This window comes from Bombus pascuorum, chromosome 16, assembly GCF_905332965.1.
Source record: "Bombus pascuorum chromosome 16, iyBomPasc1.1, whole genome shotgun sequence".
NCBI lineage: Eukaryota > Metazoa > Arthropoda > Insecta > Hymenoptera > Apidae > Bombus > Bombus pascuorum.
The window spans coordinates 2,158,316-2,172,476 of NC_083503.1; the positions used below are offsets into that span (position 1 = coordinate 2,158,316).

Here is a 14,161-nt window from a genome sequence, read left to right on the forward strand (position 1 = left end):
CGGCCAATTCCAGTCACGGAGCGAACAAATTCAATGACACAATGCTAGCCGGAGGAAGCGAAATTCGATGTCTCATGAAGAATTCGCGCGTTGCGCGCGCTATGGCAACGTCGCCCCAGAAGGAAACGGCAACGTCGTCCCAGAAGGAAACGGCAACGTTCGCGATCGCGTCGCTGCGACGGACATATTCTAGCGCGTCAAAGGTTCCGGTCGTCGTTTCCCTTCCATTCTGCAGCGTGTCGCGCGGTTTTCCAGTCACGAACATCGACCGGCAAAAAAGCCATTAAAACGTACGAGAGAAAGGGGAGAATATTTCGTTCCTTTTCTCGTTCGATCAGGAAAAATCGCGAACGACAGACGAAGATAGGTAGCCGGCTCGCTTTCTCTCAGCTCTAAGCGAAGTGGAAAGCGGAGATCGTCTGATTAAATTGTTCGATTTCTTTCTTAGGTACTGGAAAAAGGGGTTCCTTTGTTTCCTACCCTATAGCGCCCTATCGACTTAACTCTTTCTCTTGTTCCTTTTTATCTTGCCACCTCGTCTCTTCGTTGCTCGCCCCTTCTTCCTGCGGTCTTCTCCATCCGACTCGCTCATAGTTATTCTCCTGCTCGACTTTACAGCCGCGAAACGTGTTTCAGGTTTTCAACTTGAGGCGGCATCGTTTGTTTCACGCTCGAAGAAACCGTACGACGTTGAATGCCACTTTTTCACCGCGACCAGTTCCTTGCCCCGAGTTCTGGCCCGGTTATTTATTCCAGCGGGATTAAAAGTTTCGTGCTGGATACCGGCGAACAAAGAGAGTCGGCCATCTCTCGCGACCCTTCACCCACTTTCCATCATTTGTCGTCATAATTTACGAGATAACTTTAATCTCGGTAATTGAATTTCCATCGCGCCGTAATTTATCATTCTAAAGTTCGGCTCTGAATAAATGCAATCCGGCTTCTTTTCTTTCTTCTTCTTCTTTTTTTTTCATTTCAAGAAAGTGATTTCTCGCTTCTACGACGAGGATCTCGTCGACGAAAGACGGCTGACCAACGGGGGAAACATTTCTCTGTTGTTGTTCTTATTTTTTATCAAAAATTCGCAAAAAGGACCATTGCAGGAAATTTTATTATCGATATATTCTCACTTGTTATCTATAGCTCTCGCCATTGATGAAAGTAACTTGACGAAATTCCTACGAAGCCTATAGACGCGCAAATGCTTCCACTTGAATTCTGCAATTTGCACTCTTCCTTTGATTAAGAAAACCGACGACCACATAATTTCCATAGTAAAAGAAGAACACTTGGCTGACAATTGTTGAGGTTGACTGATTGAAGAACGTGTTTGTGAATTTGTAATAGGAAAATATATTGACATAAATCAAGGTATAAGTATAATGTAGAAGAATAGATTTATGCTGATTCAGATTCTCACTCTCATAGTGTTTCAATAAAATAGAAAAATAGGGAGCATGTTTATATGTTTATATCAAAAGGACATTAGCAAGAAGGTTAACCTTATAGCTTTGGTTGGAGGCTACAGGGAACATAAATAGAAATCTGTTTACTAGTTCCTTTGTTCCTAGACCTGGCAACCCAAAACATAATGTATATTCAAGAGTACAATAATATGCACCTCTGCTTATTTAGAATATTTCTGCGTAGTAGCAGTCTCCAGGTCACAGATATAAATAAATAAAGATGTAGAGTTTTTCTTGAAGTAGTTACTTCAACAGAAAGTATTCATCAAGAAGAAAGGGGTAGGAGGAAGAAAGGAGGCCAATAGAAAAGTGAGGCAGAAGATAGAATAGAGTAAGAATTAAAACAGGAAAGAGAAGGAAGATACAGAATCTTTCCTTCAGGTATTTGACTTTCTTACAATTTCTTTCAAATTTTGGACCATACCCAGTATATCGCCTATTCATAATTCAATTTTTAGCATTATTGGCGTGAATGGAATGGAAAATGTTGAGGTTGAGGTTGACTGATTGAAGAACATGTTTATGAATTTATAATAGAAAAATATATTGAAATAAATCAAGGTATAAGTATAAGTATAATATATGAGTTTATGCTGATCCAAATCCTCACTCTCATAGTGTTACAATACAACAGAAAAATAGGGAGCAGGTTCATATATTTACAGCAAAAGGACATTACCAAGAAAGTTAATCTTAGCTCTAGCTAAAGGCTACAAGGAACATAAATAGAAATCTATTTATTAATTCCTTTGTTCCTAGTCCTTGTAACCCAAAACATAATTTATATTCAAGGTCGCAATAATATGAACCTCCCCTTATTTAGAATATTTTTCCACTAAATTCTATTTCCTACGTAATAGCAGTCTCAAGGTCACGGATATACACAACTAAAGATATAGCTCTTTTTTTTTTTAAGTAATTGCTTCAATAAAAATCACACGCACAGAAACGCGTGGGTGTATAAATGTAGACGTATTTTCACAAATGATATTCCGTCGAATGGCCTTCATGGAAAATACATTGTCGGTTAAAGGAGGCGATGAATTTCATGGGAGAGTTGAATTTAATCAGTAAACTTTGGTGATTGTATCGTTGGATTTGCAGCGTGACGCCAGAGTGTTAATTTACAATTTGTATTCAACATAATAGCTACATTGCTCGGTAAGTTATAGCTTGCGGATGAAAATGCCACGAGGTGAGCAGAAGCACAAGTCCCTCCATGTAACCTTAGCTTTACCGATGACCTTTACGTACCTGAAACATTCGCTACATCGATCCAGGTGTATCCTTCGACCATGCGAATAAAACGAGTTTGTTCTACCACGATAATAATCAACTATGTCAAAGAGCAGCGTGTCCGTTCGTCGAAACAATTACTCTCACGTAAACGATTCCCAGTAAACAACTAACCGCGCTGTTTGTACGCCAGCTCACTTTATGGCTTTTTGAAACAGCATTATTGCGTTAGTATAACGCTCGCTGCTCGTTCTAACTATTATTTGCCACGCTTGCAACGTACACCTAATCACAAGCTGCTATCACTGCTACAGACTTTAGCATTTTCCTTCGTGTTGATGAACGTTTGGCGAACATAAAACTCAAGATCTTCGTGGGGGAAAGCGCGATAAATTGAAACGACGAATTAGGCAAACCGTGTTGGAAATTTCGTTTCTAAATCAATTTCGCCATATTACCTTTAACCCTTTGCACTCCTATGTCGAGTGTGACATTAGTTTTTATCTCAGTCTCCTTCAGTGCCAGTTCTTTTTCTGAAAGCTGTGAGAGAAAAGCAGGATTGCACCCTGGAAATTGTTTCAAGATATATCATACATTTAAAAATTAGAAAATGCAACAATAGTGTGAATAAAACTGATGTTTAAGTGAATTTCTCTCTCCCTTTATTAATTTAAATTGTCTTATTTTCTAATTAAAGTAAATTTCAAATAAAACACTCAGAAGCGTTGGCAACTGCTGGCAATGAAATTTAAATAAAAAAAAGTGCAAAGGGTTCGTATCAATTTTTTAAAAATTATAGCATGTAATAAATTAATTTTCTCATATTTTTTCATTTTTCTTATTCAAGCCTCTTTGATAAATCAGATTACTATCTTTTTTGAAACGTACATTAAGAGAACTATTCTTCCCTCAGGGTACCTTGAACACATGGCTTCAAATTTTCATCGGGAAAGGTCGAAATGTGAGAAAGCTTTGTCCCAAGCTTGCAGCTAAGGGGATTCCTTCTGAAAACCGTGTCATTTCGTTAAGCTTCTTCTTATCGAAACATGTTCTACCGTGTCCAAGCCACGTTCTCAAGTTTCATCGATTCAACTTCGATTTTTCCGCCGTTTCCCGAGCTTTTCGAGTTCGAAAATCAAACGGGATGACCGAGATTCGTAAGAGGAGATTCCACGGCTAACTAACTTTGCCTGGCACGTTCGTAAAATAAATAAAAATCCCACAATAACCGAACTATTCGACGAGGAGATCCACTCGACTCTTGAACATTTATCACAGACCTTAATAAAATTGTGTCCCGAAGTGGAAGAAAAATGATGGTCTCGCGACGAAGATTCGCTAATTATAACGAGAATATAATTACGCCACAGCTACACGTGTAAGGGCCTTCGATTTTGAAAGAACTACTAATTGCTGCTATTATAAAAGAATAGACTGTTTGATTTATGTACAGCTCTTCTGGCCCCGATAGGCAAAGGATAGGACTCGATGGAAGCAAAAGGAAATTGCGACTCGATACTTGCAATGCAAATGAATTGCGGATCGAAAGAAATTTCTGCTACGAAACATTCAATCAACATTACCAGATAACAATTTCTTTTTTCCCTGCGATATGAATAGATAATCGAGTGCACTTGCAGGCAGGTCGTCTGATCGATAACGGACCTTTCTACTTGGAAATCTGATTCACCATATAAACCTGGTTTTCTGGAAATGTTAACGTGTTGTACAAGAAATCCTTGCGACATCTACGTTTGACAAATCGTACGTAGGTTCGGATATCGTTGTTGACGTTATAATTATCCGATCGCAATCAGCAGAAGTGGTATTTCTCGAGAGGCAAAGACATTTCCCCGAAGCAATCTCTAAAATGTAACGATCGATGATAAAAACAATTTCCTGTGCCCAAACTGTTGGCAGCTTCAAAACTGTCCCTAGCTATTCTTACGAAGAAAACAAAAAAAGAAAAAAAAGAAAAAAGAGAGAAAAAGGGAGAGAAAATAGATAGAGGAACGTGGAAACAATTCCATTCCCTGGCGACCGTGAATAGTGCAAGGGCCACGAATCAAGAGCCGCGTTTCTCCTTAACAACATTTCTTCCTTATCTCGGTTTCCCGCGGAAATGGCATTACTGGGCAAAACATTTTCTATGGAAGACATTCAATTTTTTGGTATCTCGTGTCCTTTACTATACCCGCTGTCCTCTTATTGTTCCCCGCCGCTGCGTTTATTCACATTCTTGCAATTTATCGCAGCCAACCCAGCAATTCCTAACTTACGTCTTTGTCTACGTTTCACGAAAGAAGAATTTAACAGCTTCAAGAGATTGCAGGATTAAGAACTTAGTTTTCAAGATTATGGTGGACTTGAACATTTATCGATAGACTTTCCTCTTGTCTCATCTTAATCATTACATTGTTGCTTCGAACACCATCAGGTACACTGTATCGTACTATTGATTGCATCAACGATATTGAACAAGAACCAGAGTTCTGAAGATTTGTGATAAAATTGACAACAATAATTGTTGAAGTGGTCACCACATCTAAGAAAACTCTACATCAGGTCTTTTAGTCTTCTCGAGCACTGAAGCCATCGACAGCGCATAGACAAAAGACTGGGACGAAGGCAGACCATAAACAGTACACAGGCAACGTTGGCTTCAGGGTTTCCAGTCTTAGGGTAACTCTCCTAGCGTGGGGATCTGGATCAGGTCAATTATATTCCGATTTGTATTTACACTTCAGTATTTAAAATATATTTTCTACCTCACAATTTATCCACGCGTTCCTTTGTATTCACATACATCTAATAACCTCAACACGTACGTTGCAGACTTGCAGACGCAGCGTGAGTCTCATGTACAGTAGTCCTGTAGATTGAATCGAACAGACGATAGACCTGAGGTGGATAGGTCGTGATAGGTACTGCTGGTGTATATGATTTTTGTCTTCATCAAGGTTTTCTTTCAACCATCCGCTCCCTTCTTCTCTGCTAGGAATCGTGAGAAACAGGACTATGAGTGCCAGGATTCGAGCCTAGGTCTGCAGCGTTCGTAACTGTTGAAGTGGTCATCACATCTAAGCAAACTCTACATCTGATCTTTTAGTCTTCTCGAGCACTGAAGCCATCGACAGCGCATAGACAAAAGACTGGGACGAAGGCAGACCATAAACAGTACACAGGCAACGTTGGCTTCAGGCTTTTCAGTCTTAGGGTAACATCTGGATCAGCTCAATTATATTCCGATTTGTATTTAAAATATATATTTTTTAGTTTACAATTTATCCACGCGTTCCTTTGTATTTTTATTTCAATAATAATAAACAATATTTGTGCACGTTTTCTTTGTCTGTGAATTTACAGTTGGGAGGGATGCCATAAAAGTTGCTTTCCAACTTCCTAGGAATTTTTTAATTCTGCAACTGACGAATTTCGTCGATCGAAGATGATGAAACTAGTTGGTCGTTGGACGAACGAATTAAAAATCGGAAAAATTATGTAGATGAAATAGGCGATATTTTAAAGGAACAACAAAGAAAGGTTTCACGTGCATCGATCTAATATTTAAATTTATCGTGAAAGAACGCATTACACGTGGATCGAAGCTTTAAAAATTGCCGATACTTCAGGATGAGAGCAAGTGAATTACAGTGGAGTTCTGACGCGTATAAATGGAATGACAAAGGATAAAGGAATTCATAGATAGGAACATTAACAATATTTCAATGTCAGCTGTTTCTTTTTCAGACAAACACTATATTTCTTCGTCGCGCGCCAGAATAATAGAATGAACGAGCGATGCACAGCGAGTATCCAGTGTAAGTTAGAGGAATAAATCGAAAAGTATATTGTCATTCAAAGCAACATTTAAATCCGCCGTACTTTTGTAAAAAGCTTGCTACGAGTATACAATAACGTTCGCGTCTCGTACATTTCGAGTAGACACAGGCTGGTCGACAAGAACATAACATACATTTTTCTATTCTTCCCCCATTTCTCTCATATTTTGTCGCACAAAACCCCCTACGTGTTAAGGGGGTGTCCTGAATTAGAATGCTCTAAAACAGCGTCTTTTTGTGATTTTCTTCAGAAGGGAAAGAAAGAAATGAAGTTATTGAATTTTGAGGTATGCTTTTATATACACTTAACGAATACAAAAAAATTTCTTTTTAAATAAAAAAAGAAATTATAACAGATTTCCAAGCCCATTTCATGGGCTGCAGTCTTCGGCGGGAAAGAAAACACCAAAACAGGATTAAATTATTATAAATTTTTCTCCTCGATGAAATTAAAAATTTTGGCGGGTTTAAAGAAAAAGTTTGTTTTATAAAAAAAAATAAACTCTAAGGTGCTTCAACAATTATTTAAGTAAACTTTTTGACGAACTTTTTTACTTTATTCAGAAGAAAAATATGTAACAATTTAATCCTTTTTTGGTTTTTTCTTTCGGTCAAGAATTACGAGGCGGATGTTTCCCGCCGATTGGAAACTGCAGCCCCTGAAATAGGCTCAGAAATCTGTTATAATTTCTCCTTTTACTTAAAAAAATTCTTTTGTATTAAATATACATAAAAACATACCTCAAAATTCAATAACTTCATTTCTTTCTTCGCCTTCTGAAAAAAATCGCAAAAACACGCTGTTTCTAATTCAGGACACCCCCTTAATATCACTTTGGCGCTGCATTCGAGGCGTTAATTTCCAGATTGGAGCGAGCCATGCCGCGAGAAGTCAAAGGGAACCGTCGCGGAACAGCTCAGTCCGCTTCAAACTTAACCAAAAAACCCCCAAACAAAACAAACAAGAACTAAAAGAAAAAAAGGAAGGCGATCCTCGAGAGAGAAAGCATACGCGCGGACGTGTAACAATGCATCTGGTTGCACACACAGAGCAATCAGCGTCAGCGATAAGCGACGTCGTTTACAGGTTTGAAATAAGAAGCGTTGGCAGAGCGGTTGAACAACGATGGAACGAAAAGGGGTGAAAACGGAGCGCGGAAGGGAAACAAGGGAAAGAGAGAATGGAGCCGATGAAAGTGCCTGCACGTGTAAAAGCAGTCGATAGCGCTTTTCGTTCGCATGACCTTTACCTTTGCCGCATATCCATTATACCAACGAAAAGCCGCTACTTCCCTCACGTTCCTGCACTAGCGTCTCCGTCTGTGTCTCGAGGGATCGCCAGGGTTCGCTCGTTCGTTTGTGCCGCGCGAATGTAGGTTAGAACCTTAAAATCGACCCATATTCCGCGGCAGCCTTCCAAGCGCACTGCTCTTCTCCTTTGTACGTGAAAACCGAGCGGAGAAACGGCGAGCTAGCGCTGAATATACGGGCGGAAGGAAGGTCGCACGAGGGCAGAGAAAGGAGGAAGGCGGAGGGCAGTTAGAGAAATTCAAGCACCGATGTTCGGCGCTGTTCTATCGTTTTTCTGCGCGAACGCGCCCACACTGTGCAGGCCCACGATACACAAAATGTTGGATGCCTCACGCGATATGCCGGACCGACCGGGGCTGATTAAAGCGGACCAACACGCCCGGCGATGTATCACTTTGTAGCGTCCGCACACCAGCGCGAGACTCGTGTAGCCTGAACTTTTTTCGTCTCTTTTTTACCTCGCTTTCTATGTTTTTATTTTTTTTCTTTCTTTCAACTGGAACGCGGCCTCGATGCACTGCCTGCAAGTCCGCTGGCATTTAAACGTCGACGAGAACGACGACGGTCAATCGGGTGCGTGAAAAAATGGAAGGCCGGCGAGCCTAGCTGGCTAATGCGGCTATAACAAAATCACGACACGCGAGGTTAATAGGCGGAAGAAAAAAATTGCCGCGACCGAGAATCTCGTTACAGGGAGATTTAATGCGTCGGCTGCAGGACTGGCGCGGGGGTCAGGTGCAGCGGGAAACGCAACGGCTTGCAATTTAACGCTGGATAAATTCCATCGAACGTCGCCACGCTGAAGAACGCGAATTTTTATATTAAAATACAAAGGCCAGGCTATTGCAACGTATAAATAGAAAAATGGAATTTAAATTAGAATTTTCTTCCGCTTGTCGTTACGATTTGCTTAGCTTTCAACGTTTTAGGTATTTTTACTTGTAGCTAAGGAACGAAGAATGCGGGGAAGGAACATGATGATGATCAATTTAAATCGAATGATCAATTCCTCGTTCCCTTACTTGCTTGCTCGATTAAACGACTAAACGATGTTTCCATGTCCAAAAATGATCGTTTGATCGCTTAGTTACGAGTTCCATAGATCTGTCACTTATTTTCAAAAATTTTGCAAACTTCTCAATTATTTTATGGCCGTCAAGTGGCTCCGAAATGGAAACATCGAAGAAAATGGTCTCATCGTATTTCCCTTGTTCGCTTCTTCCGAATGTGTTTGTGCTTGTTGTCTCTTCTGAATTTGGGCTTATCACTGTTATAAAATCAATAATAAATTCAATAATAAAAATCAATAACAAGGCAAGTACATAATCGCATTTCCTTAATATTCTACGCACGTTGTAACCTGATTTGCCGAAGAGAAGATAAGAAACGAAATGGTTTCGTTACGCATCGATCGCGCTCCGAAATTGGACTAATTCCCTCGTAGAATTCCCACGAAGCTGAGCGATCTACTAATAAGTAGACAAAGGACCACGCGTTTCTCAATTTCAGACGAGTATCGCGTTACAAACGTTGGACTGGTCGTTTGGTATCGAGTTACTTCAAGAGATAACGATGATCGTTCAACGGAACTGCGGTTCGAGCGAATGTCTCCAGCTCAGGACGACGCTGATCTTAATCGCCCGAGTAGTCGACAGTTGATTGTTGAAAAAATAAAACGAGTGGAGCGCTAGGCAAAAAACGAACAAGATAAAAGCTCCTTGCGAAACTGTTTCCCACGGCTGCATGGAGGAACAGGCCTTTCCGAATTTAACGAAACTGACGAGGCATTATTCGTGGTAACGTGTCGAGACAAGGATCGTTGATCGAGTCCATTGACGCGAGGCGCACGCGGCATATGAAAAAAAATCCTGATTCGTTGTAGGAAGTGGAATTTGGATCGTGACGAGAAGGAAAAAGCGATAACGCTGCTCGATTTACGTACAATGGCGCATCAACGAATCTGCCACAAAATAATACCTCTCTTCAGGATAGAGTGTAAGCCTGATTGCACTCGACGCGGCCAGAGAATTGAACGAGTCGATGCACGAAATTTTTCAATAGCATCGTGGATATCGTTGCTAAAATACTTTTCAATGGCTCGTCATACGGTCTGAATAATCTACAACGGCCTGTTCGTTGGCAGAGAAAACAAATGGACAAGTTCGATCGGGCTTTCAGGCCCCGTAAGCCGTAAGCGATCGTTTTAAACGGAGAACTGCGATTTCCAACACCGACTGTATCAGCTTTTATGTTTTCGCTTGAACCGTCCGCTGTAAATCAAACTGCTAAGTAATACAGGACATTAAACCGTGGAAACGTTCTAGAGATGACATCGGCGGAGGGGGAGGGGGGCAGAGAAGGATCGTTAGTCGTAACCGCAGCAGCGCCAGGGACAACCGATCCTGTAGGATTCCCAGGATAACCGCCGGCTTTCCAACTATGCCGATTAGTTTCTCGTGGACACAGTTTGGGGTATCGATCGTTGAGCCGTGATGACCATTCGTGGCTACAGTTTCTTACTCTACTGGCTAACTGACTAAATAGAATATTTCGAATCACGGCCTTGGTCCATCTTCGTCCGTTTCGCTATAGCGAAATAAACTGTTCGTTGAAATATTCAGCGGCACAAAGGCAAACCTTGGACGTTGTACGTGAGCGGAATAATATATTAACACTACATTGCCTATATACAGTGGGAGACAAAAATAGGTGGACAGCTAGAGGCCATAGATATCAATGAAGTTTCGTTGGATAGCACTTGTTTACACAGAGATATTAATTTCTGTTATTTATTAAATAATCTACGTATGGCGAAGCTTGGCTCGGCTAACGGAGAACACGGCTAAATCCGGACTGGACAGGAATAAATAATCGACAGGATGCTGTTCCACGTGTGAAAATAAATCGAGATTGTAGAGTAAAATTTTCCCACAAGACGGTTTCTTCTGGAGAAAAATAAATTTCTGATACGCGTTACCAGGCCAATCGTTCACTGAAAATGTTCAGGCTGTATTTTTTCAAAAATTATTCAATTGCTTTTTGGCAAGTTTTTAATAATAACAATACCTTTTACAACGATCAATCGTTAATTTTTTATCCAATAAAAATGTAATCCTTCCTCGTTTTGCTTCGCTTTTTCGATGCATTTATAACACCAGCATTTGCTTCGACGTATATACTCGTCGTTGCTTCATTTTAACTACCCCGTAAGGGATTTTTGAAACTAAACTCACCGGTTAACAGGTTAGTTCATTCTCAAATTTCCCTTACACGCTAATCTATCTTCGTGAATAGTTGAGTTAGTCAGTTAAAAGTGGAAATGAGTTGTATCTAATCTGACTCGTTCGGTGATTCGGTTCGATCTATTTTATCGCTCCTAAGTTTCTCACGTGAAAAAGTTAGGAATTTTTGTATTAGTTGGTCCGAGGTGGAAGCGATAAGAGTTGCTGGAAATGAACGGTGAGTACTTAGGAAGCTAAGGGCGAACACAAGTTCAAGTTTTAACTTGAAACTTAAGTTTGGAATTTCGATGATCTGGCGCACGTCTGAGTATTAGAAATTATAGATTAGAGTGAATGAATGTTTTGACTCTCGATTTCTACCATAACTTACGTTTGCATGGAACACCTGTAGTGGCTAATCTCGTTTTGATGATCAAATTTTCATCGAATCGATATCAGTTATAGATCCTTAGATATTTTTACGATGAATATTCTATCAGCTAGTGCATATCTATTTCATTGAATTAAATGGCAAACAGTGTGCTGTGATTTTCAATTTCCAATTAAAAATTTTATGAAAACATTTTCCAATAATAAGTATAATAATTGCAGTAGTGCCTTTCTAATTGCTCGTCTTTTTGTTCCTCGTAATTAGCCAATCGACATCCTCGCTACTGCGACAATTTGCCTCAAGGGGTGCTTTGACATTCCGCGAACTTCGTCGGCTGAATAGCGTAACCAGATCCGAATTCAATTGTCCATGAATATTAATTATCCACTGGACGATGACGAAACTTTCTTATTTCTAATTCTTCAAAAATTAAACTCTCGCTAATGTATCCATGAGATTTGGATTTTTAGGAAATTACAGTGAATCGCGATAAGTTTTCCATTACATTTACGTGTACATACAACAGACGAAAGAAAATGAGTCAACATCGCTAAATAAGCAACTGTGCTGCGAGTTACATCGCGTTCGGTCTCGTTTTAACCAGAAAAACCTCACAATCACATTGGCAGAATATCACATTCGATGAAGATTGAAATTGTAGACAAGTAAGGGCAGTTCCACTTTGACTGTAGAGAAGTAAGTGCAGTTCCATTTGGACTGTGGACAAGTAAGTTCAATTCCACTTGGATTGTGGACAAGTAAATTCAGTTCCATTTGGACTGTGGACAAGTTCAGTTCCACTTGTATTGTAGACAAGTAAGGGCAGTTCCATTTGGATTGTGGACAAGTAAGTGCAATTCCACTTGGACTGTGGACAAGTAAGTTCAGTTCCATTTGAACTGTGGACAAGTAAGTTGAGTTCCACTTAGACTGAGGGCAGTAAGTTGGGTTCTACTTGTACTGTAGACAAGTAAGTGCAGTTCCATTTGGACTGTGGACAAGTAAGTGTAATTTCATTTTGACTGTGGACAAGTGCAGTTCCATTTGGATTGTGGACAAGTAAGTTGAGTTCCACTTGTACTATGGACAAGTAAGTTCAGTTCCACTTGTACTATGGACAAGTAAGTTGAGTTCTACTTGGACTGTGGACAAGTAAATTAAGTTCCACTTGGACTGTGGACAAGTAAGTTCAGTTCCACTTGGACTGTGGACAAGTAAGTTCAGTTCTACTTGAATTGTGGACAAGTAAGTGCAAATCCACTTGGACTGTGGACAAGTAAGTTGAGTTCCACTTGGACTGAGGGCAGTAAGTTGGGTTCCATTTGCACTGTGGCCAAGTAAGTTCAATTCCACTTGCATTGTAGGCAAGTAAGTTTAGCTACTCTTGGACTGAGGACAGTAAGTTGGGTTCCATTTGCATTATGGTCAAGTAAGTTCAATTCCACTTGCATTGTGGGCAAGTAAGTTCAGTTCCACTTGGATTGTGAACAAGTAAGTTTAATTACACTTGAATTGCGGACCAGTAAGTTCAATTTAACTTAGACTTTGGAAGAAAGCGCATTTGTTATCCTGTTGACCTGTTGTCATTAACATCTCGAGTATCTAATCGCCACGATTACTTGTCAAATTCTGTAATAATCATATTTGCGCCATTAACTATCATCTATATTGCATAACAACAATGGCTGATCCAAATGAAGATTCCTTACACGTTCCTAACCCCAATGAGAACTCGACACATATACGCAACGAGCATAATCATATTGTCTACAATTGTTGTTGGAATAAAAAGTACATTATAACCTGCTACCTCAGCGTCATAATTAATTCAATCTCCTCTACTATACCAAACGAAATAAGGGATCGATAAGTTTCGTGGCGTCCATTGTATATCGTAACGGGAATTTACGCGTCTTGAGATCGCGTCTCTCCTCGAATGGTCGACAAAACAGCAGGAATATTTTGAAGAAAGTTGTAAGATAGTGTGAAAGAAAGTTGAAAGAACTAGGGAACGACGTGAAACGTGGAAGCTGTCTGGCGCGGAACAGACGTTCGCAGTTTGCGGAAAGAAATAATTTATACAGACAGGGAAAGACATTCACGGTAAGAGCACGACACACGCTGGAGAATATCAGTTCGTAACGTGAGCGCGTTCGTCAAAATGCCTAAACATGGCCGGCCACGTAATCCTATCCATCAGCTTATAATTCCATGTCGTTGGTGATGCAACTACCTGATGTTGCTTTCAACGTAGCTATCCTTTAATGACACCCTCCCTGGCTTTTCCAGATCACCCTCCGTGCATGGATAGTTTCAAAGCGAGCCACGTCCCTTCGCACTGTGACGCAACCAGCCGGCTTTGATACCCGGCGAGTATGAACGCGGCGATTAACCCCGCATCACCCTCTTATCAAGCGAACCCGTATCCATGCTTCTTCCACCTCGACTCGTTCACCGGCAACCCCATTTGGTAACCTATTGTTCCTGCTTCTCTCTTTACCTGTCCGCTTCTCTTCCTTCTCTTTTATCAATTCCTTTTTTTTTTCTCTTCTTTATCGATACACAAAGCAACGTTTATCTTTGGGAACGTACGGACTGTACAAATAGTAGAACGCATTTCGAATAGAAAATATCGTAAAGGCTGTAGTAGCGTCTAGGGAAACGTTCTAGGTGGATGGAACAACGCGCTTCGTT

At 40.4% G+C, this 14,161-nt stretch overlaps 1 protein-coding gene across 10 annotated transcripts in view; it reads right to left on the reverse strand.

Moving 5' to 3' along the window:
- LOC132915224 (neurexin 1) overlaps nt 1–14,161 on the reverse strand; it is a 622,298-nt gene that overhangs the window by 527,454 nt on the left and 80,683 nt on the right. The window lies entirely within an intron of this gene.